The following is a 23322-nucleotide window of genomic DNA, read 5'->3' as shown; positions in this document are numbered from 1 at the left end:
GGCCCTCTTCAAGAGCACCCATGGCACCCAAGACATTCCAAAGGTGACCAAATACTGTAACTGTTCCCAAACTTTTTTGTCTTGCGTACCCCCTGAGCCTTTTTGCCATACCACAAGTACCCCCTCCCTCATACGTGTTGATGATTCTCCAAAAGTGGTCATATAGAACGTAACACAACTGATTATGAAATGAAAATCATTTCAATTTCTCTGTTCAATTTGTACAAAGACATTTTACACATATTCTCCTGCATTTTAGTTGTTTCTGGCTGTTGTGGTGTTTGTTGTGGTCAAATGTGTCTTCACAGAGTTGTAGGACTGTCACAAACTAAAATTTCAAACTCAATGCCAATACCCAGGAAAATATTATATTGAATATGACATCATATTCAATACAGCAGCAGTGCATCCCAGCTTATTATTGTTCCATTATTGTATTTTTATTATAATCAAAAGGACTTATAACAGATGTTTTTTTTGTTTTTTTTAATTAAATGAAAAGCTAACTAAGAGTTGTGCAATTCCAGTGGGCGGGGCTCCCCCCTCCCCCCCCTCTCACAACACACACGTGCAGGCAGACAGCGGAGGAAAAGAGAGGAGACGAGAGAGAAGTGTTGCCGTTAATATCGTCGATTTAAACTCTTACGGCTAAATTCACCCTACGTGTGTCTAGTTCTGTGTAACTACTCACTCAGGTCCAAACGCTCTGGACGCTGCCTGCTCTCCTCTGCTCTGCTCTGCTCTGCCTGTCGAGTGCGCGCGTCGGGCGCTGTGGGGGCGCGCTGTTAATATCGATACTTTTAGAAATCAGTCATGTATCCAGATGCGCCATTTTGCATCGATACTATTGACAACTATACAAAGCTGTGCTACAGGTTGTTGTCTTCTGGGGGGAACTAGTTGTGGCGCACATACCTTTTCAGTAATGGGCTTCTGAAGTGACTCGGAATATCTAATTATCATCTTGGTAATAAATTAATTAATTTTTCTACCACACTTTGGGAACCACTGCTGTAACACATCAGATAGGCTAGTCTCCCTCTCTCTTTTTTTTTCTTTCTTTCTTCCTCTCTCTTTTTTTCTCTCTCTCTCTCAATCAATAAAACAAGATCTATACAACTCATAGAACCAAATACAATATATAGATACATAAATTAAAAGTATATTTATATTTATTTACCCTGTGTGTGTGTGTGTGTGTGTGTGTGTGTGTGTGTGTGTGTGTGTGTGTGTGTGTGTGTGTGTGTGTGTGTGCCGGTACAATCGTGTCATATTATCACGTGTAACATTCATGCGTTTTTCAGCGAACGCACGCATTAACGCTCGCATGAAGCTAATTGAACATTTTTGTCAGGCGCTCACGCGTATGCGGAAACGACGTGCACAAACTGTGTCACGCGTGACAAGAAGCTGTGTACGTATGAAGCAGATTGTGCACGTCTGTCTGTCACTATTTGACTAATGTTGTTAGGCGTTCACACACGCGTGCGGTCGCAGAATCTATTGTTGCGCGGCCGGAAGTTGATCTGCCCGGTGCGCACCACTACGTGTAACGTGACGCGTAATGTAGTTGTTCTGTGTTCCATTTTCATCCAGTAGATGGTGCAGTCGATCCAATATGAGATACAGATATATAGGCTGTTGCATGACATGATTTATTTGTTCAATGAAGACAGAGAGAATAATCCGTGTCCCAGCTGGCCACAGCGGCCGGCCGGAGCCACTCTCTCCACACCTTGCGTCTGAGCCGCTGTGGACCGTGGTCCATATGCCATCCCCGGGTCACGCTGCTGCTCCGCCCCGCTGACCAGGCAGCTCACAGCGGCGTCCTCCTCCAGCGCTCCACAGTAGTGTTGTGACGTTCACGAACGAACCGATTCTATTGAACGGCTCGTTAACATGAACGATGGGAACCGAGTCGCAGCTGGGAACCGTTCTTTTTTTTTTCTTTTATATCACTGTGTGTTCATAACAGTCAATTGAAGCTGCTCCGCCGGCCAGTGGCGTGCACCCGCGCGGGCATCGTTGTTTTGCACTCTGGTCTATTATTTCCTCAATGTGCGGCTAAGCAGTCCTCCAACAGGTAAAAACCATAGACATATATACATATACATGTCTATGGTAAAAACTACATAGAACGTTCTGGTCGCGTCACATCCGTACCTGGTGTAGCAGGTAATTGACTCCGCTCCACCCCATTTACATATCACGTCAGTGTACTTCCCCTATTACATGAGGAGTGCAGACCAGCTGCAGGACACAGTGCTTATTAGATGATGTCACCTAAGTTGAAAGAAAAAAAAAAAACACGTGAGGACCCTGGAGAGCAGATCAGCTGCAGCGGTCTTAATATTTACAATGAATCCATTTCAGACTTTAAAATCTAGTCTATACATATCAAGTGAGGTTATTATCAATATTTTTGAAATAATTTAAACTCAGATATTGGTGGGATATCTAATTTTGTATTATTTTGTTCCAAGTCTCACCCCATCATACCTTCCAGTGATTAACTAGCCATAGAGCCATAAATCCCATCTCTACTCCACAGCGGCAGTGGCGGCTGTGGCGACCTCGCTCCCCGGTCTGGGACGGAGCGATCCGCTGTAGGAGGAGCAGCAGCGTGACCCGGGGAACTCTGGTGCATGGATGGCATATGGACCACGGAGCTCCGGCCGGGGGGTGGGGGGTGAGGGGTGGGGGGGAGGGGCGCATGACGTCTGTCCGACTACCCATTTCTCCGACCACCCGTTTCTCCGACTCCGACCATACATTTCTTTATTTTTGCGTCCATCAGTCCGACCTCCCACTTCTCCGACTTAAGTAGCCCTAACCCTTAACCTTACCCTAAACCTAACCTCAACACTGTAGAATGGGTAGTCGGAGAAATGAGCCGTCGGACTTGTGGGCAGTCGGACTGACGTATGCTCCCCGGGGGGGAGCGGACGCACGCGGGGGGGTGCGGAGAGAGTTGCTCCGGGACCTGGCCGCTGTGGAGCGAAGTTTCCAAATATCATAACAAAACAATAAAAAAAGTCAAAGACTTAATTTTCCACGTTATTCTGTTTTTGTTTTAAAACAGAATAACAGAAAAACATCGTTGTTTTTTTTGGTTTTGAAACGGAAAAACGAAAGAGTTCTGTTTCTGTTTCTTTTACTTTGCTTACACATGGCCTGCAGACACAAATGAATACAAATATTTGTAAGTTAACCACACCCCCCGCACGTAATCAGTTCATTGACAACTGCTGGGACAGCTGGAGATGTGCGTTAGGTTTGTGTACCTGAATAGCCGCAACACACTTTTTTTTTTTACACTTTATTAATAATTATATACATACTGTAACAAAACTGTCGAGCCATCAGGAAGGTAGAAATTGAAATATCAATGCAGAATCAGTGTCAACCATGGAGCATAAAAAGACATGACATCACTGAGCCTCCTCCTGTCTATAATATAATTATCTCATGGGTCTTTTCCTTTCTCCTTCTCCTTCTTCTCCTCCTCTTCCTCCTTCTGCTTCTTCTTCTTCTTCTTTTGAATTTCCGGTCCGGCACGCAAAGTCTGGCTCACTGCTGCCTCCCCTGGTTGACTAAACTGAAAAGGCCAACTACATTACACGTTATGTTACGCGGAGTGGTGCGCACGGTGCAGATCAACTTCCTGCTGCGCAGCAACAAAATCTGCGACCGCACGTGTGTGTGTGAACGCGTAACATAATTTGTCAAACAGTGACTGACAGACGTGAACACGCTGCTTCATACGTACGCAGCTTTTGTCAGCGTGAAATACATCCTGCGCGTAACAACACATGCACGCGTAACAAAGTAACCATGCGTGCACACACACGTCGCTGCGCGTCTTCCCGGTTGTTTTGATATCGATTTCACCCTATAGTGTGTGTGTGTGTGAGTGTGAGAGAGAGAGAGAGAGCTGATGAAGTGCTCTAAATGACATGAAACATTTCAAAATGTACAAATAAAGAGAATAGTGTCTCTTAGTGATGGGAATTCCGGCTCTTTTTGGAGAGCCAGTTCTTTCGGCTCGGCTCACTAAAAGAGCCGGCTCTTTCGGCTCCCAAGTGGCTCTTCAGATTTTATGTTGCTTATCACCAAAATAATGCAAAACTATGTGTAAAATTAATTACTAATGTAAAAAAACAAACATTATATCAAATATTTTCATTTATGCCTTTATTTACTAAACACACTCAACCTTGAATAGAGTGTTACAAAAATAAATGATAAAGTAGGCCTATAAAAAACAAAGTCCAGGGCTCCAGACTAACTTTTCTTTTGCACTTATGGATGAAAATCAAAATCAAAATTGTCAATGCTGTACATCCTGCATACATATGTGACTGTGCAGGTTGTTTGTGGAGCCTGCTCCATATGAGATTTTCACCTTGCACAATCTACACTCTGCCTTTGAACTGCTTACTGCTTATTTAAATGCCCAAATGCCCCCCCTCCTCCGTCGGACGGTCAGACTGTCAGATGGGGGGAGGATAGCAATTTGAACGCATTAGCGCGATTTAGCGCATTTGTTTTTTACTGTCACTACCCTACCTGTCCATGTGCCTGCGTGAGTGCCCGCACCAGCTAGAGAGAGAGAGAGGGGGAGAGAGAGAGAGAGAGAGGTGCTGCCACAGGCTCGTGCTGGATGCGCTGGTTGATTAGTTTCGTTTTTACCCCCTTCCCCCGTCGATCTGTGGCTTTCACTACAACAAGCAGAGGAGAAAAAAAAACTAAAACGGCTCCCAATGAGGAGCCGGCTCCCGTCGTTCACTTCAAAGAGCCGGCTCTTAGAGCCGGATCGTTCGCGACCGACACATCACTAGTGTCTGTCTGTCTGTCAACCATAACTGCAGTGAATTTGAAGTTCTGTCTGTATTACAAGAATGTACAGTGAATTTAAAAATAATTTTCATCTTCAGGACTGTCTTTATTGCGGATCTTGTGGAGGCTGGAGACAAGGCTGGAGACAACCAAAAGCCTGCCGGTTAGATTCTCGGAATTCGAAGCTTCTGTCACGGGCATCACTAGTAAAATCAATGATGGCCTTGACCAAGAAGACTCGGTTGTCCTTACTGATGGGCAGGGAAACCAGATCTTGGACACGGAGGGAACCAGAGGTAAATTAATAAATAAAAATCAATATTTATAACTATGGTTTTAACAAAACTACCTTTTTTTTCTGAAAAATTGTATACTTTTTATATACTACTAAATCAGCTGTTTTCTTTTCAGGATCAGCATTTTGGAAACAAAATGCACGGAAAGTTTGTGCTGTGAAGGAAGGAGATTTGCAGCAGTTACAAGGGAGCAAAAAGAGGAGACTGAGGTATGTACACTTGATTAGCATTTTTTGTCAATCATCATGATGGCATATTTGTGTGGCCATTCTCCTCAATCAACAAGTGAAGAGGACCTTCTTTGTGAGATTATTTGCCAATATAGGCTATTCAAGTCTCCATTTTTCCAAATTTTTTAGAATTTCCATTGTATCATTACTGATAGACTTAATTATTGATGAATTATTATGTATGAATTAGTTTGACAGATCAGTTACTGCATTTAGAATGCTGGTTTTGAAATATGACACAGGCACCAGGACTAAACAACTGATTACTATGATGGCATTTTTACTGGTTAGGATTTTGTTGAGACCAAGTAGGTTATAACAGTATAACAGTATAATAGTATTTTGTCTGTTTTTCAGTCGGCGAGATAACAGCCTCGATGCAGTGTTTGATACAATTGAAGAGGTGGTCCTTGCAGCACAGGGTCTTCAGGAGGTGTCAACTACAATCAAGGAGCTGACAAACCTGGCAAGTTCCAACCGAAGAACAACAGTGTGCCAGCGGCGCCGGATTCATTTTAGAGGTGGGGGGGCCATGGAGGTTCGGTTGTTATGGGGCATAGATTTACACACTCACTGTCGGTGCAATAGTCATATTGTAGCGTCCGGCCGTGATGCGAAATACCAGCATAATGCGTAACCCCCCCACCCCTGCCAGCGTCTCCCAGACCGTCATGCCTATAATTTATCAAAAAAAAAAGAAAGAAAAAAGAGAAAGCCCTGTAGCCCACTCCGGTCTCCTGTGCTGGTCTGGCTGCAGGTTTGAGTAAATAAAATGTTGTGATTTCACCTCTTAAAGCCCATTTGAGCAGTTTCTATAAACTGCTAGGTTCTCAACGTCCGATCCAGGTGTTGAAGCCTGGACCTGATGCAGCCGGATGCAGGCTCATTGTCCACCGCCCCCCCCCCCCCCCCCCCACCCAGAAGCAAGGGATGGGAGTTAGAGCCTAGTTCTCTGTTCTGCCTGTTTTAGTCTGCTTTAGTTTAGTCTTTTTTTTTCTTGTTTGTTTGTTTTTTATTTCAGTTCTTCTTCTGCTTACTATGGACTGTACCAAACAATCGACTAGTGATCGTCCTACTATGAACTTACCTAAGGGTTTAATTCTAGCACATTTAAACATCTGTAGTTTGAGGAATAAAACACATGAACTTGAAACACTTTTAAAAATCAACTCTATTCATATCATGGCTGTAACTGAAACACACCTTGATGGTTCATTTGATGATTCTTTAATATCTATCAATGGTTTTTCTGTATTTCGTAGGGACAGAAATTGTTTTGGTGGAGGCATAGCAATTTACATACAAGATCACCTACCAGTCAAGCTTCGATCTGATTTAATGAAAGAAAATATTGAAGCTCTGTGGATACAAGTGCATTTGCCACATATCAAACCAATAGTGGTTGGCTGCAGCTATAAGCCTCCGAATACTAACATGGAGTACCTGAATGATATTTGCGCAATGATTGACAGAGTGACTGATGAGAACAGAGAAATGTACTTGCTTGGTGATTTTAATGTAAATTGGCTTGCAGACAACTGCCCCATGAAGAAGAGACTACTGCTAATGTCCAGTACTTGCAATTTAACTCAAATAGTGTCTGTGCCTACAAGGATGGTTGTTAGTAAGGAAGGCATTTTATCATCTTCCTGTATTGATCACATATATACCAATGTGCCTAATATACTGTTCAATAGCTGTGTCCCTCCCAGTTGGATGCAGTGACCATAATCTGATAGGGGTATCTAGAAGATCCAAAGTACCTAAAGCCAGAATGAAAATAATCAGTGCTAGGTGTTATAAGCATTTTAGTGAGGATGCCTTCTTGGAAGACATTAAAATGGTTCAGTGGTCTAATGTTAATGATGAATCTGACCCTGACATTGCTTTGAAAATTTTCATGGAATATTTTGAGAATATAGCTAATAGACACGCACCAGTAAGGAAATTCACAGTAAGGTCTAATGGTGCACCCTGGATTGATAAGGACTTAATTATTTTAATGAAACAAAGGGACCAAGCTAAAAAGGTTTATATAGCCTCTAGCTCAGTGAGTGACAAAAAAAGTCTATTGTAATCTACGTAATCAAGTCACTAAGCTGAACAGAGAGAAAAAGAGGGGGTACTATCAACAACAAATAAAGGGGGTCCAACACAATGGTAAAAAGTTGTGGAATGTGTTAAACAATATAATGGGTAGACGGTCTAAGATGAATTCAGCCTACATTGAATCTGATGGAGTGTTTATAACCAAACCATTGGATATGGCCAATTATTTTAATAACTACTTTGTAGAAAAAGTTAATAAATTAAGATGTAAAATGGATATGGAGTATAATTGTAATTCATGTGCACTAATCGATAACCACATTATGAGAGATAAAAATTGTAAGTTTGAGTTCAAACTGGTGGAAATCGATGAGGTTGAGAAATTGTTATGCTCCATTTCTGCGGATAACTGTGCTGGTACAGACTGCCTTGATGGAAAATTATTAAGAACAGCGGCTATGCACATATCAACAACTGTGTGTCATTTATTCAATGCCTGTCTGTCTAGTGGGATCTGTCCAAAGCTTTGGAAAGAAGGTAAAATTATGCCAATAATAAAAGACCCCAAACTCCCTCTGAATAGTCAGAACAGCAGACCAATTACAATCTTATCAATTCTTAGTAAACTGCTTGAGAAGATTGTATCTAAACAGATTCAAGATTACTTTACGACAAATAATTTAATAGATAATGCTCAACATGGCAATAGAGATGGTCATTCCACATGTACAGCACTAGTTAAGATGACTGATGATTGGCTAATGGGAATTGATAAAAGTTTGCTATCATGTGCAGTTTTATTAGATTTTACTTCTGCTTTTGATCTTATAGACCATAAATTGTTGATTGATAAATTGAAATGTTACGGTTTTGGTTCCATGGCTGTCTCTTGGTTCGAGAGTTATGTATCTGACAGAACTCAATGTGTATATTTAAATGGTACGCTATCGAACAGCAAAGGTTTAAGCTGTGGTGTGCCGCAAGTGGGACCACTTCTATTAGTCCATGAGCCAAGACCCCAAAATTGGCCTCCCGCAATCGAACGGGTGGGCAATTTCTAGTTTGTTTTTTTGACTTGGTAGACATCTCTAGTGAACAGTTTGGCATGATAACCATTGCAAACAGGTAGCTTAGTGGTGGTTATCATGTGTTGAATAGGTGGACCGGTAGAGTGGAAACTTGAAAACTGTGTATAGTGCTTGTTCGGTATTATGCTGTTTGTTGACCACTCAGTGCCTAAATCACTTCAAGGATGTTTTTCCCTTTTATCAAGACCCTACTGTAATAATAATAGACTCACCTCAGAAATATGTGAATGAAAATGTGATAAAAATTAGAACATAGGCCTACACATGAAATAGCCAACGTTTTTAGAGTGTTTTACTTTTCATGCAATAACAAGAACAAACAAATTGTTACACAATTAAAATCAACTAAAGAGCTTGCTCCTTCTGTCACAAATAATGTGGAGCATACTGCCAGTACAGTATTTCAAGTGTCCCTCTGTCAATGAGCTACGCCTGGCCAACAGCCTGAACGAGTTCTACTGCCGCTTTGAAAGACAATGGGACAGACCTGATATCCCCCACACCTCCAACCACCAGCCATCGATCAGCAACAGCTCCTCCAAACCTGGATCACCTACACAGCCCCACACCCAAGTGCCACCCTCCCCCACACCTCTCACGCCTCTCTCCATCGTAGAAATCAAATCAAATCAAAGAAGGAGAGGTGAGGAGACTGTTTAAACGGCTGAACCCGTGCAAAGCTGCAGGCCCAAACTCTAGCCGTTTTCCTACTAACATCAGCGGGTCGACGCAGGTTTTTTAAATGCGGGTCGACCCGCTAACAATCGGCATTTGGCTCCTTTCCCATTGACCAAAATGAGCCGGGTCTGTCTGTCTAACCCCCGCATAAACTAGTCGCCCCGCTTTCATTCGCAGTGCGAGAAACACCGTGTCATGCCCCAGCCGCCCGCCACGGAGGACAGCGAGTCTGCCGCGGCCGCCTTATGATGGACGTCCGCGGCACAACATGTCAGTTAAACAGACTGTCGCTTCTTTTTTTTCAATCTTTTTTGGTCAGTGTTCTTTGATCTTTAAATCCCAGTCTTGAATGCAAGCAGAGCTTTGTTTTGGTAGCCTACGTGAGACGCGACTGGTGCGATGATGTGGCATCACGTAACGCCCAATGTCATCACATAAATTAGCGGGTTGAGCCGGGTCTGGTGTTCCCACTGCAAGCCGATCAGAGCCGAGCCGATTGAAGGCGATTTTAACCCGCGTCGCTTGCCGAGTCATTTGACGCAGGTCGACGGGGGGGCATACATCAGTCCGATTGAAAAGTCTGACGGCTCATTTCTCCGACTACCCATTCTACAGTGTTAAGGTTAGGTTTAGGGTAAGGTTGAGGGTTAGGGCTACTTAAGTCGGAGAAATGGGAGGTCGGACTAATGGACTCAAAAATAAAGAAATGTATGGTCGGAGAAATGGGTAGTCAGACAGACGTCCCGGGTTGACGCGGGTCGGTGCGTTTATGGGTTTAAAAGGGTTTTTTGGCCAGTGGGAAAGGGGTATAAGTCTCCCCCTCCACCCTGAAGCACTGCGCCAATCAGCTGTCTCCGGTGTTCACACACATTTTTAACACCTCACTGGAGAACTGTCATGTGCCAGCTTGCTTCAAGGCCTCAGCCATTGTTCCAGTTCCCAAAAAGACAAGGCTCACAGGCCTTAATGACTACAGACCCGTTGCTCTGACTTCTGTGGTCATGAAGACTTTTGAGTGCCTCGTCATGACCCACCTTAAGGACATTACAGTTCACCTACAAGCCAACAGATCTGTAGATGATGCTGTAAACATGGCCCTCCACTAGCACCTGGACTCCCCAGGATCCTACGCCAGGATACTGTTTGTGGACTTCAGCTCTGCCTTCAATACGATCATCCCAGCTCTGCTCTGTGACAAGCTCTCCCAGCTTAATGTACCTGACTCCATGTGCAGGTGGATTACGGACTTCCTGACTGACAGACGGCAGTTCGTGAGGCTGGGGAAGCATGTCTCTGACACCCAGACCATCAGCACTGGATCCCCCCAAGGTTGCATCCTTTCTCCTCTGCTGTTCTCCCTGTACACCATCAGCTGCACATCTGGACACCAGACGATAGTGCTGACGACACCACCCTCATCGGCCTCATCTCTGATGGGGACGTGTCGGCCTACAGCAGCGAGACGGACCCTCTGGTGTCATGGTGCAGCATGAACAACCTGGAGCTGAACGCTCTGAAGACAGTGGAGATGATAGTGGACTTCAGAAAGGACCCACCTGCCCTCCCCCCTGTCATCCTCTGTGACTCTACAGCGACCCTGGTTGAGTCCTTCTTCTTCCTGGGCACCACCATCTCCCAGGAGCTCCAATGGGAGCAGAACATCAGCTCCCTCACCAAGAAGCCTCAGCAGAGGATAAGCTATACTTCCTGCTGCAGCTGAAGAAGTTTCACCTCCCTGTGAAGATGCTGGTGAACTTCTACACAGCCACCACTGAATCCATCCTCACATCCTCCATGACAGTCTGGTGTGCTGCAGCTACAGCCAGAGACAAGGCCAAACTGCAGCGTGTCATTCACTCTGCCCAGAGGGTGATCGGCTGCAGCCTCCCATCTCTTCAAGAGCTGTACATCTCCAGGACCCGGAGACCAGAGCCAGAATAGCTGCTGACCCCTCTCACCCTGGACACAAACTCTTCAAGCCCCTCCCCTCTGGCAAAAGGCTCCGGTCCATCCGGACCAGGACCTCACGCCACAAGAACAGTTTCTTCCTCTCTGCAGTCAGCCTAATGAACAATGCCCCAGTTCCCCCTAAATAACCCTAAACCTATGGATGTAACATGCTATAATGTTAATGTCATCTTTACTCACTACATCTTAGCCTTCTTAACCTTGGATGTATATATAAACATTAAAAATGTTCCCTGTATAATGTGATTTCACAAAAGTCCTCTGCTACTTCCTGCTAACAGCAGTATTAAAGCCGATTTTCCCCCTCGCTCCCTCATGCACCCAGTGGAATTAGCGTCAACTAGTGGTGCAAACAAATATTATCTGCAGGGCCTTTCTGCAACTGCAAAGGCACTCTAAATCATCAGTAGTGGCACACAAATTATGAAATGTGCAACATCGGAGAATGGCCATAATTGGTGTATATGGCATTTTTATGGTCAAAATAGTGAATGCATGATAAATATTGTTAAGCTACTCTTGTGCGAAGGTTATCATACCAATTAATAATCTGGACATATATAGGAATAATAAAATAGCAACAAGAATTTGCCCACCCTTTCGATTGCGATTGGTGGTCTGGCTCATGGACTATATTTTCTATTTTCACAAATGATCTCCCTCTTGTGACTCAAAAATCCAGTTTGGTACTGTATGCTGATGACACCACATTATATCATTCTGCATCTACAATAGGAGAACTCCAGTCTGTCCTCTCAAAGGACATAGATGCTGTTTCTGAGTGGGTTATAAGTAATAGACTGGTTTTAAATATCTTAAAAACAAAAAGTATTGTCTTTGGTTCACGTCATAGTCTAGCAAAAAATCCTACACTTAACTTACAGATTTCAGGACAATCAATCAAACAAGATGATAAAGTAAGCCTTTTGGGCGTTACCCTTAGTAATACACTTTCGTGGTCTGAACATATCAATCAAATTGTCACTAAGATGGGTAGAAGCATCGCTGCTGTTAGGAAATGTGCTACGTATTTAACTCCTGCAATTCGCAGACAGGTAGTACAAACATTGGTGTTGTGTCATCTGGATTATTGTTCAGTTATTTGGGCTTCTGCACCCAAGTCTGAGCTTACAAAATTACAAACAGCTCAAAATAGGGCAGCTAGACTTACTCTTGATTGTTCGTATAGATCGAGTGTGGACCGTATGCATTTTTGTCTTGGATGGCTGAAGGTTATTCATAGGTTATCCAGCAGTTTATTGTTATTTATTCGAAACATTATTCATAATAAGTATCCTACAGATCTTTTTAATCAGATTGGTTATAATGCTGATGTTCACCACTACAGTACCAGAGCTTCAACTCAAGGTCTACTTGCATTACCACGACCAAGAACTAATTCAATGAAAAGCACTGTTGTATATAGAGGCATTTCGTTATGGAATACTCTTCATTTAAATATTAGGACCATTCCCAGTAAAAAAGCATTTAAGAAACATGTAAAGTCACTTTTTAGACTTAAGAGTTAATCTTTCATGTTATCATTTTGAGAACTTTCTCTTTCTTTCCCTTTTTCTTTCTTTTTATTGTAAATGGATCTGTGTATGTTTTGTAACTTGATCTGTGTATTGTTATTTTATTTTATTATTTTGAGAACTATCTTTTTCTTTTCCTTTGTCCTTTCTTTTATTGTAACTGGATCTGTGTATGTTTTGTAACTGGATCTGTGTATTATTATTTTATTTTGTACTTTTGAAAAGGACCCCAGGAAGACTAGCCTGGCGTTTGTTCGTCGGCTAATGGGGATCCTCAATAAACATAAACATAAACTCACGAGCAGTCTCTTGGCTGGACCACGGCAAAAATAAAAAATAAAAGAAGCCCGTGGTCCGACCTGACCCAATTTTTAATCAGAATTTTAATAATAGAAAACATCCATCCATTTTCATCCGCTTGATCCAGAGTCGGGTCGCGGGGGCAGCAGTCGGAGCAGGGATCCCCAGACTTCCCTCTCCCCGGACACTTCCTCCAGCTCTTCCGGGGGGACCCCAAGGCGTTCCCAGGCCAGCCGAGTGACGTAGTCACTCCAGCGTGTCCTGGGTCTTCCTCGGGGCCTCCTCCCGGTGGGACATGCCCGGAACACCTCACGAGGGAGGCATCCAGGGGGCATCCTATACAGGTGCCCGAGCCACCTCAGCTGGCTCCTCTCGATGTGGAGGAGCAGCGGCTCTACTCCGAGCTCCTCCCGGGTGACAGAGCTCCTCACCCTATCTCTAAGGGAGCGCCCCGCCACCCTGCGGAGGAAACTCATTTCGGCCGCTTGTATCCGGGATCCCGTTCTTTCGGTCATGACCCAGAGTTCATGACCATAGGTGAGGGTGGGAACGTAGATCGACCGGTAAATCGAGAGCTTTGCCTTTCGGCTCAGCTCCTTCTTCACCACGACGGACCGATACAATGACCGCATTACTGCGGCCGCCGCACCGATCCGCCTGTCGATCTCGCGCTCCGTTCTCCCCTCACTCGTGAACAAGACCCCAAGATACTTAAACTCCTCCACCTGAGGCAGGAACTCTCCCCCGACCTGGAGGGTGCAAGCCACCTTTTTCCGGTCGAGAACCATGGCCTCGGACTTAGAGGTGCTGATTCTCATCCCAGCTGCTTCACACTCGGCTGCAAACCGCCCCAGTGCATGCTGAAGGTCCTGGCTTGAGGGAGCCAACAAGACCACATCATCTGCAAAAAGCAGAGATGAAATCAAGTGGCTCCCGAACCGTACGCCCTCCGGCCCTTGGCTGCGCCTAGAAATTCTGTCCATATAAATAATGAACAGAACCGGTGACAAAGGGCAGCCCTGCCGGAGTTCAACACGCACCGGGAACAGGTCTGACTTACTGCCGGCAATGCGAACCAAGCTCCTGCTCCGGTCATACAGGGACCGTACAGCCCTCAGTAGAGGGCCTCCGACCCCATACTCTCGGAGCACCTCCCACAGGATGCCACGTGGGACACGGTCGAAAGCCTTCTCCAAGTCCACAAAACACATGTGGACTGGTTGGGCAAACTCCCATGCACTCTCGAGCACCCTGCGGAGGGTGTAGAGCTGGTCCAGCGTTCCACGGCCAGGACGAAAACCGCATTGTTCCTCCTGAATCCGAGGTTCGACTATCGGCCGAATTCTCCTCTCCAGCACCCTGGAATAGACTTTCCCCGGGAGGCTGAGGAGTGTGATCCCCCGGTAGTTGGAACACACCCTCCGGTCCCCCTTTTTGAAGAGAGGGACCACCACCCCGGTCTGCCAGTCCAGAGGCACTGTCCCCGACTGCCACGCGATGCTGCAGAGGCGTGTCAGCCACGACAGCCCCGCAACATCCAGAGACTTGAGGTACTCAGGGCGGATCTCATCCACCCCCGGTGCCTTGCCACTGAGGAGCTTCCGGACTACCTCAGTGACTTCAGCTTGGGTGATGAATGAATCAACCTCTGAATCCTCAGCCTCTGCTTCCTCGACGGAAGGCGTGTCAGTGGGATTGAGGAGATCCTCGAAGTATTCCTTCCACCGTCCGACAATATCCCCAGTCGAGGTCAACAGCTCCCCTCCTCCACTGTAAACAGTGTTGGCGGAGCACTGCTTCCCCCTCCTGAGGCGTCGGACGGTTTGCCAGAATTTCCTCGAGGCCGATCGGTAGTCCTCCTCCATGGCCTCCCCCAACTATTCCCAGACCCGAGTTTTTGCTTCCGCGACCGCCCGGGCTGCCGTCCGCTTGGCCTGCCGGTACCCGTCAGCTGCCTCGGGAGTCCCCCGAGCTAGCCAGGCTCGGTAGGACTCCTTCTTCAGCTTGACGGCATCCCTTACTTCTGGTGTCCACCACCGGGTTCGGGGATTACCGCCACGACAAGCACCGGAGACCTTACGGCCACAGCTCCGGACGGCCGCGTCAACAATGGAAGTGGAGAACATGGTCCATTCAGACTCAATGTCTCCGGCCTCCCTCGGAATCCGGTCAAAGCTCTCCCGGAGGTGGGAGTTGAAGACCTCCCTGACAGGGGATTCTGCCAGACGTTCCCAGCAGACCCTCACGATACGCTTGGGTCTGCCAAGTCTGACCAGCTTCCTCCCCTGCCAGCGGATCCAACTCACCACCAGGTGGTGATCAGTTGACAGCTCAGCCCCTCTCTTCACCCGAGTGTCCAAGACATACGGCCGGAGATCAGATGACACGACTACAAAGTCGATCATTGACCTCCGGCCTAGGGTGTCCTGGTGCCACGTGCACTGATGGACACCCTTATGCCTGAACATGGTGTTCGTTATGGACAAACTGTGGCTAGCACAGAAGTCCAATAACAAAACACCACTCGGGTTCAGATCGGGGAGGCCGTTCCTCCCAATCACACCTCTCCAGGTAACACTGTCGCTGCCCCTCCCCCAGCAGAACGATGGAGTCCCCGGTTGGAGCACTTTCCAGCACGCCTCCAGGAAGGCCGGGTACTCTGCACTGCCGTTCGGCCCGTAGGCCGAGACAACAGTGAGAGACCTATCCCCGACCCGAAGGCGCAGGGAAACGACCCTCTCGTTCAGTGGGGAGAACTCCAACACATGGCGGCTGAGCTGGGGGGCTATGAGCAAGCCCACACCAGCTCGCCGCCTCTCACCATGGGCAACTCCAGAGTGGAAGAGAGTCCAGCCTCTCTCAAGGAGTTGGGTTCCAGAGCCCAGGCTGTGCATGGAGGTGAGCCCGACTATCTCTAGTCGATACCTCTCAGCCTCCCGCACGAGCTCAGGCTCTTTCCCCCCCAGCGAGGTGACATTCCATGTCCCTAAAGCCAGAGTCGTTGTCCGGGGATTGGGTCGCCGGGGCCCCCGCCCACGGCTGCCACCCAAAACACACGGCACCGACCCCTCATGGTCCTTCCTGCGGGTGGTGGGCCTACTGGAAGGCGGGCCCACGTCGCTCCTTCGGGCTGGGCCCGGCCGGGTCCCGTGGGCGGAGACCCGGCCACCAGGCGCTCGCCTGCGAGCCCCAAACCCAGGCCTGGCACCAGGGTGGGGCCCCGGTGACACCGATCCGGGCGGCGTGAACGTCCTTGATATTTTGTCACTCATGAGGGGTTTTGGAACCGCTCTTAGTCTGACCCGTCACCTAGGACCTGTTTGCCTTGGGAGACCCTACCAGGGGCATTAAGCCCCGGACAACATAGCTCCCAGGATCGTTCGGGTGCTCAAACCCCTCCACCACGGTAAGGTGGCGGTTCAAGGAGGGGTAATAGGTGTTTGTTTTTTTTTTAATAGAAAACATCATTTGTGAATTTGAGATCTCTAAAATATTAGTAATGTTACTTTTACCATGTATTTAGTTTTTCTGTAGGTAAATTAATCATCATGGATCAAGCAGAAAATCAGCCTTTGTAAAAGCCGAAGTAACAGTTTATGAGCACTCAGGTCTGTGGCGCATCAGTCTGCAGCGGCTACTTTTCACCTCTTATTCTTGTCATTCATGTTTTAATAATAGGAACAATGCTTAAGGTCAACGCCTGCTAAGACAGACGTTTGGACTTTATGTAGCTAAATAACTTTGTCTCAGTCCGTGACTGTGCTCGCTTCATAAAGACAGCTGTTATAGACCACTCGGGCCAGCTGTGGTCACATGAGTTATTACAATGTTTCCATTTTGTTGTTTTCGCGCGTCTCTTCTTTTTCTCACAAGTTATGGTTTTTACTGGCAAAACGAGCCAGTTAGAAATGAATAAGGGGAAAGAAAAAATAATATCCAGGAGACTTTGTCCTGTCCTCAGGACGTGCGCGAGGGAGGATCAGCTGGTCAGGTTTAGTGATGTCATGGCTGTCAGCTGCACATCTGTCAGCAGGTCCGCTTGACCGCTCAAGCGGTGGAATTGATAATAACTAAAGGCATATCACCAAAGCTGAACTAGGCTATTTAACACGTCAGCCTAATTCATCTTTTCCTCGCATTTTTTCAAAGTAAACTTCCCTTCGCTCACCGGCAGAGCAGAAGTTGCACTTGGTCCACAGTGTTTGTGGATGAAGCCTACAGGATGAGAAGGTGACGAAGGTGAAGGTGACAGTAATAAGCGGAGGGAGGACGACGGAAGCTGGAGAAGCTCCGTTCAGCTGTGCATTCACATGGGCACCATATGGCTGGAGAGACTTGAATTGGGACTATTTACTGGGCTGCACTACAGACAGAGTATTAGATTTGATTTAAAATGAAAGATTCTTCTAGCCTATGTTTTATTGGTTTATTTCATTTGATGTGGGTGGGACCGGGGGAATTATTGAAACCGGGATAACGGCCTATGTTGATCAGCGACCGGCAGAGCAGGGCAGGGGCGTAAAGTGGGGGGGCCAATGGCCCCTTGGCCCCCCCCCATTCCGGCGCCCTTGCAGTGTGCTTGACAGAGGCTGAAGCAGCAGCTGTGAAAGATGCCTTCGCCTGTATTGTCTGCAAGGGTAAACAAGTTTTGTCTTCTATGTGCAGATGTCAGTGCAACTCATCTACCCATATCCACGAAGAAAATAGACCTCAACGCCATAAATAATAATAATGTAACCACTTATGTAATTACTGTATTTTTATTTTATTTTTTACAACTGTTTTCTGAATCAAATTTGCAGGTCCAGTGGTTGAGCCCATGGTTTCATCGTGTTGCCACAGCATTGTTGGCTGCAGGAGATGCATTGAACAGTGGCAACAAAATTCAGCAACTTGCCCAAAATGCCGAGCAGGCGATTTTGATGTCAATACCCAAAAACTAACCGGGCTGTCTGAGGCACTGGCTGCACTGGACAACATACTGAGCTAGGAAAATGTACAGTATGGTGCTTGTGCTCTTCATTGTTCTTTTTTTTCTCACTTCAAAGCACTTTAGACTTATAAAAATGTTTGTGCTATGTACAGTATGGTGCTTGTGCTGTTCTTCATTGTTCAGTATTTTTTTCACTTCAAAGCACTTTACACTTTTAAAAATGTTTGTGCTAGTTTTATCTTGTTTTAGCAAAATAATCTTGTAAGAGTCAAAGTACATTGCAAAAAATCAAATATCTTACCAAGAATATTTGTCTTATTTTTAGACAAAATGTCATTTCTAGTCGAAACAAATCTCATTATACTTAAAATAAGACTCATCACATTAAAAAGCAGTTTGCTTTTAGACACTTTTTCCTTCTTTCAAGCATATTTTCACTTGAAATAATCTGATAGTGGAGTAAGTTTTTCTTTCTTATTACAAGCACAAAAAACTTGCTTTCACTGGCAGATTTTTCTACTTATTTCAAGTGAAAATTTGTTTGAAACAAGTGAAAATGATCTAAAAAATAAGTTAATTTTTAGATAAGTCTTATTTTAATTGGAAAGGGATTGTTTTGACTAGAAATTAGACAAATATACTTGGAAAGATTTTGAGTTTTTGCAGTGTACCTCATACGTATTTGCACTATTGTATGTTGCATATTTTCTTTTTACAACAAGGACTCAGATGTTAATAGGCTGTTTGTATTGTGTTCTAGCTGAATTTCTACTAAGAAGTCAATATAAAACGTATAAAGCGTAATATTTTTCTATGCCATTGTAAACCCAGAAATGTTAAATAAAACAGTTAAAAGAAATAGAACTTTATTTGCCAAATCATTCATCTGACAACTTAGGGACACAACAGCTTTGTAACATATTAATCAATACCTACATCCAGGTTTTTTCACAAAAAAAAACCCTGTAAAAAACACACAAAATGGTCTGCTTATCCTGTTACTCAAGAACACCACAGGCTGTGAGAAAGCAAACTAACAGTTTTTCTCAGACATGTCTTGCTGTCACATTCATTAGGCAGATTAAAGCATCTTGGAAAGGAGTATTGTTTTTGTTTACCACATGATTAAAAAGAAGAGAGATGTCAGGGTAGTTCTCTGCAAAGCTCTGTTCTGCATGGCATCTGCCCTCTTCAGATGAAAATGGATCAGCTCCAAAAGCAACTCCCAAGTCAGTGAGGATCCCAAGTCTTGCTCATAGTTAGTTAATTTATTGACACAAATCATTAAAAACATAACGTTTGGGTCCAAACAATAAACGATAAACAATAAACAGCACAACACACACACACACACACACACAAAAAGGAAAAGAATAGAAAGAAAAAGAGGGAATAACACACTTAATATGCCCTCCCATCTCCCATCTAGTTTTCTGGCACTGTCAAACAAGCCTGTAACATAGTTAAAATCTTTTTATCAGTGTTTGTGAAGAGAGAGCTCAGCTCTGTGAGATCTCCAACATCTTGCTGCACACGTTGAAGGATCTCAGCTTCCTCAGGAAGTAGAGTCTGCTCATCCCCTTCTTGTACAAAGCCTCGGTGTTAGATTTCCAGTCCAGTCTGTTGTCAATCACCACTCCTAGGTATTTGTAGTCCTCCACCTCCTCCCCTCTGATCCACGGTGGCTGTGAAGGCGTCTTCTTCCTCCTGAAGTCGATCACCATCTCTATGGTCTTGTTGATGTTCAACCTCAGGTGATTCTGTTCAGACCACTCTACAAAGTTGTCTATCAGTGTCCAGTGCATGTCTACGATCTGCATCAATTAATTAAGTGTTCAAGATTTATATAGTCACTGAATTCATATTATCTTTTACACAGCCCTCACTCACCCTTGTTGATGTGGTTTGGAGGTATGGTGGCCTGCTGAGGTTGTGTCTGTATCTTGACAGCTTCTACCTGTATGTAAAGACACAGGTAGAATTCTTCCCATGATCAACCCGAACTTGGTCCCACATGCCCTGCAGATCTGGAATAATGAGAGTATGTATTTAAAAGATAATGCAGGACAGAAAAGTTATGACAATAATAATGGTAGTTGTGAATATATTCACCTGTATACATCCTCATATATCACAAGGTTGTTTTTCACTGGCATGTTCGAATGTGCAACAATTTTGCTGCTGTAGCCATCAACAGCCAAAATATGAGTGACACCAAACATCCCAAGGTTTTCATTTTGGACTAAATGAAGTTTATGACCCATGTATTCAGCATGGTAGGGAGTTGGATTTAAATTACGAGCACCCTGGAGAAAAATAAATAAATTAGCACACCATCTTCATAAAATGTTTTTTAACAGCAGGGGCTTCATTTATCATTGTGGATACACCTTTTTGTACACCCTTTTCCCTGTTTCAGCTGTAATGGAAGATGACCTAAACCGAGTCCAGTAGAGCTGTAACTGTGGAGTGGAAAGGCGTGCAAAGTAATGGTAACGATCCTGGAAATCCTGCTTTTCCTACATTGTTTTAACATCTAGGAAAAAAAAAAAAAGAAAGATTTTCTGGGATAAGAGATTACATAATACAGATTACATAAAATTATTATTCTTTCTGCTCCCTTTTGTTGAGATTTGGGAGGTTTTTGTTTTTATTGTAGCTTGTTAAAATGCAAGATAATTTTTCTGACTGATTTTTGCCCAATGTCGCGATGTATCTCGCTTTCTTTCCCCCGCCCTCCGCCGTTGTCACTTTGTTGTGCTCCACAGAGCGCACATGGCTAATTAATATGCACGTGCTGACCATATATGGTTGTGTCTAGGGGGGAGTATGAGGTGTGTTTACGTCCACACCATTCTTGGGTCCGGTGTAATTTATCAATGGAAAATTGCGGAGAGTTGTGCGTACGCCGTATGCAAAAATGTAGTAGCAGTTTTACATGCAGGCCCCAGATTTATTTACAATGACAGACGGTTACCCTAACAGTGGGTGTTGCTGTTTGCTTTCTAAAGATAACAATCTCCGTAGTTTTGTGGCTTGTTTCTCAGCTGTCTATAGTCCCACAGGTAATTTGCACTTTTTAAAGCACAAGCATCACGCCGGAATTCATGGTACGGCTGATGGAGCTCTCTGTTCTTCAAACACGACCTTCTCCCGCATGCAGCCCCAGTGCAGACAGATAGCCGGGGGGCAACCGCCATTCCGACATGCCGCCATTCCGACATTAGGCCCTAATTGTCGGAATGGCAACACTTTACTCTTTAATAAACATCCCACCATTCCGACAATTTTCGTCTCCTAAGGTTGGAATGGCGGTATTTTTTTCTTTTTTAAACGTGTTGCCATTCCGACAAATCTTTTAAAAGCCTATATTTTGTAGTGCTGAAATATGACCAAGCCGCTGTCCGCTGTCTCAGTGCTGAAATGAATGACAGCGTGTCACCGCCAGAGAGAAAGAGAGAGAGAGAGAGAGAGAGAGAGAGATGCGCGACGGCTCTGACTCTTTCTTTTCTTTTTTCCATGGACCAGCTTTCCTGCTTGTGTACACATTTGTCTTTCATCTTATGACACGCGCAGTCCCTGCAGATTGGCAGCTGATTTGAGAACCTAATGCATATGATTTACTATTGCGCATTTCCTTTTGCTGCTGTAATAATTATACAAATACGATGGAAACTGGTAATAACAAACATGCATCAAAATTACAGAAAGAAGTGTCAGGCAGGGAAGTGAAGTTTTGCTCGGTGCAGAGGGAGAGAGCAGAGCACAGCAGCGGATATTTAGCCTAACTGCTCCACAAAATGACACAAACAGGAGGCAAAAAAGAAAGAAAGAGGCAAACACATAAGCCGTGAGTCTCCTTCGCCAAACCTTTCCAAGCTGACCCATAAACTAGGCAATTAGTCATTATTCTAAAGCTGCCATTTTCGATTCAAAAATATGTCAATTTGATAGGCTTTCAAATCACCAAATGATTTGCTGTGAATAATTTCGTTTGTTGTAATGATTGTGAGCATGGACAATGGACGTCTTGTCTGTTGATTACTGTACGCTGACCGAAATGTCATGCAAGCGGAGCTGAACAGGCAGATGCGTAAACAGGGTATATACAGGAATCTTGAAGTTAATTCTAAAACCTTTTTAAGACTTTTTCAAGACCTTCTCAATATTTTTTAATACCTCACCGCCGCTTCAAGCTGTAACCATTTACATCAGTGACACTTTTAACTTAACAGTTTTAGTTTGTGATAAAGACTACGTAGACCACTATGATACAACAGAATTCAAAATAGGCTGGGATAATAAAACAAAGGCAAAGTTTATAATAAAAAAAACAAAACATTGCTCCACTCTCAAAAAACAAAAACAGCAATCTTCTTTTCTATTTTATCGGTTCATCTTTGTTTTTTTTTAATAAAATGAATAAATTAACACACTTTTACAATGTTTTTTAGGACTCAAACTCTTGGACAGCTAATTCAGAAAAAATACCTTCAAAATTTTAAGACTTTATAAAGTCGTGAAAAGACTTTTTAATACTTTTTAAGGGTCTTAATTTTCCCAAAATTGATTTATCACCTTTTAATACTTTTTAAGACCCCGCGGACACCCTGGTAAAACACATATTTTGACTACTTCATGCTGTTGCTATTTTTTAATAAGTTACCTTTCGTTTCCTTTGGATTTTTGTGCGTATTATGAAGCCGTCCTGGTCCATGTTTGTAAGCCTTTTTACCAGGAGTAAATTCCCCAAAGTTGCAACAACTTGTAGTGATACACTGGGTTTTGCCTGGCCATAGTCTATTGGAGCTGGGGTAGTTGATTTGCAGGTTTGCTCCCCAGGTTTTTTTCATTGTGTATTAGGCCAGGGAAATGATCAATTATCCTTGTGGTTTGCGCACGGGGACGTGCGGACCTGTAATGAATAAATCAATGTTTCTTTTTTGCGATAAGTTGTGTGCGTAATGTGTAAAAGGCTGTCGTGGCGGCAATTCCAAAGCGGCATAGTGGATTATATTTCCTGGTGGATTACTCTGTGGATCATAAAGGCCCGTTTGGACACCTCACGGCCCGTTTTCAGCCAAGCGGGACGAGGGAGAGGACTGGCGTGGTCACCTCGGCAGAGCCGCGGCGTCTCTCCCGTGTGGACAGTAGGACAAACAAACTCTCTCTCACTCACCCTCACCACGCGCCAACACACACACTGACTGTGCGCTTGCGCACCCCCGCACACACACATACACGCGGGCACGGACAATGACAGTGCGCTCGCGCACCCACACACATACACACTCATTCCCACAGCTGGGACTCGGACTTAATGGACAGCGGGAGGGGGGAGGGCTTTCGGGTTCTGTTGGTCTGTGTGTAATTATATGCCGCCTGTGATGGGCACGTTTTTGAGTT

This window comes from Trachurus japonicus, chromosome 3 (genome assembly GCF_045865225.1).
Source record: "Trachurus japonicus isolate A0001 chromosome 3, Traja_1.0".
NCBI classification, from domain to species: Eukaryota; Metazoa; Chordata; class Actinopteri; order Carangiformes; family Carangidae; genus Trachurus; species Trachurus japonicus.
Note: the sequence above shows the minus strand (reverse complement) of the source record.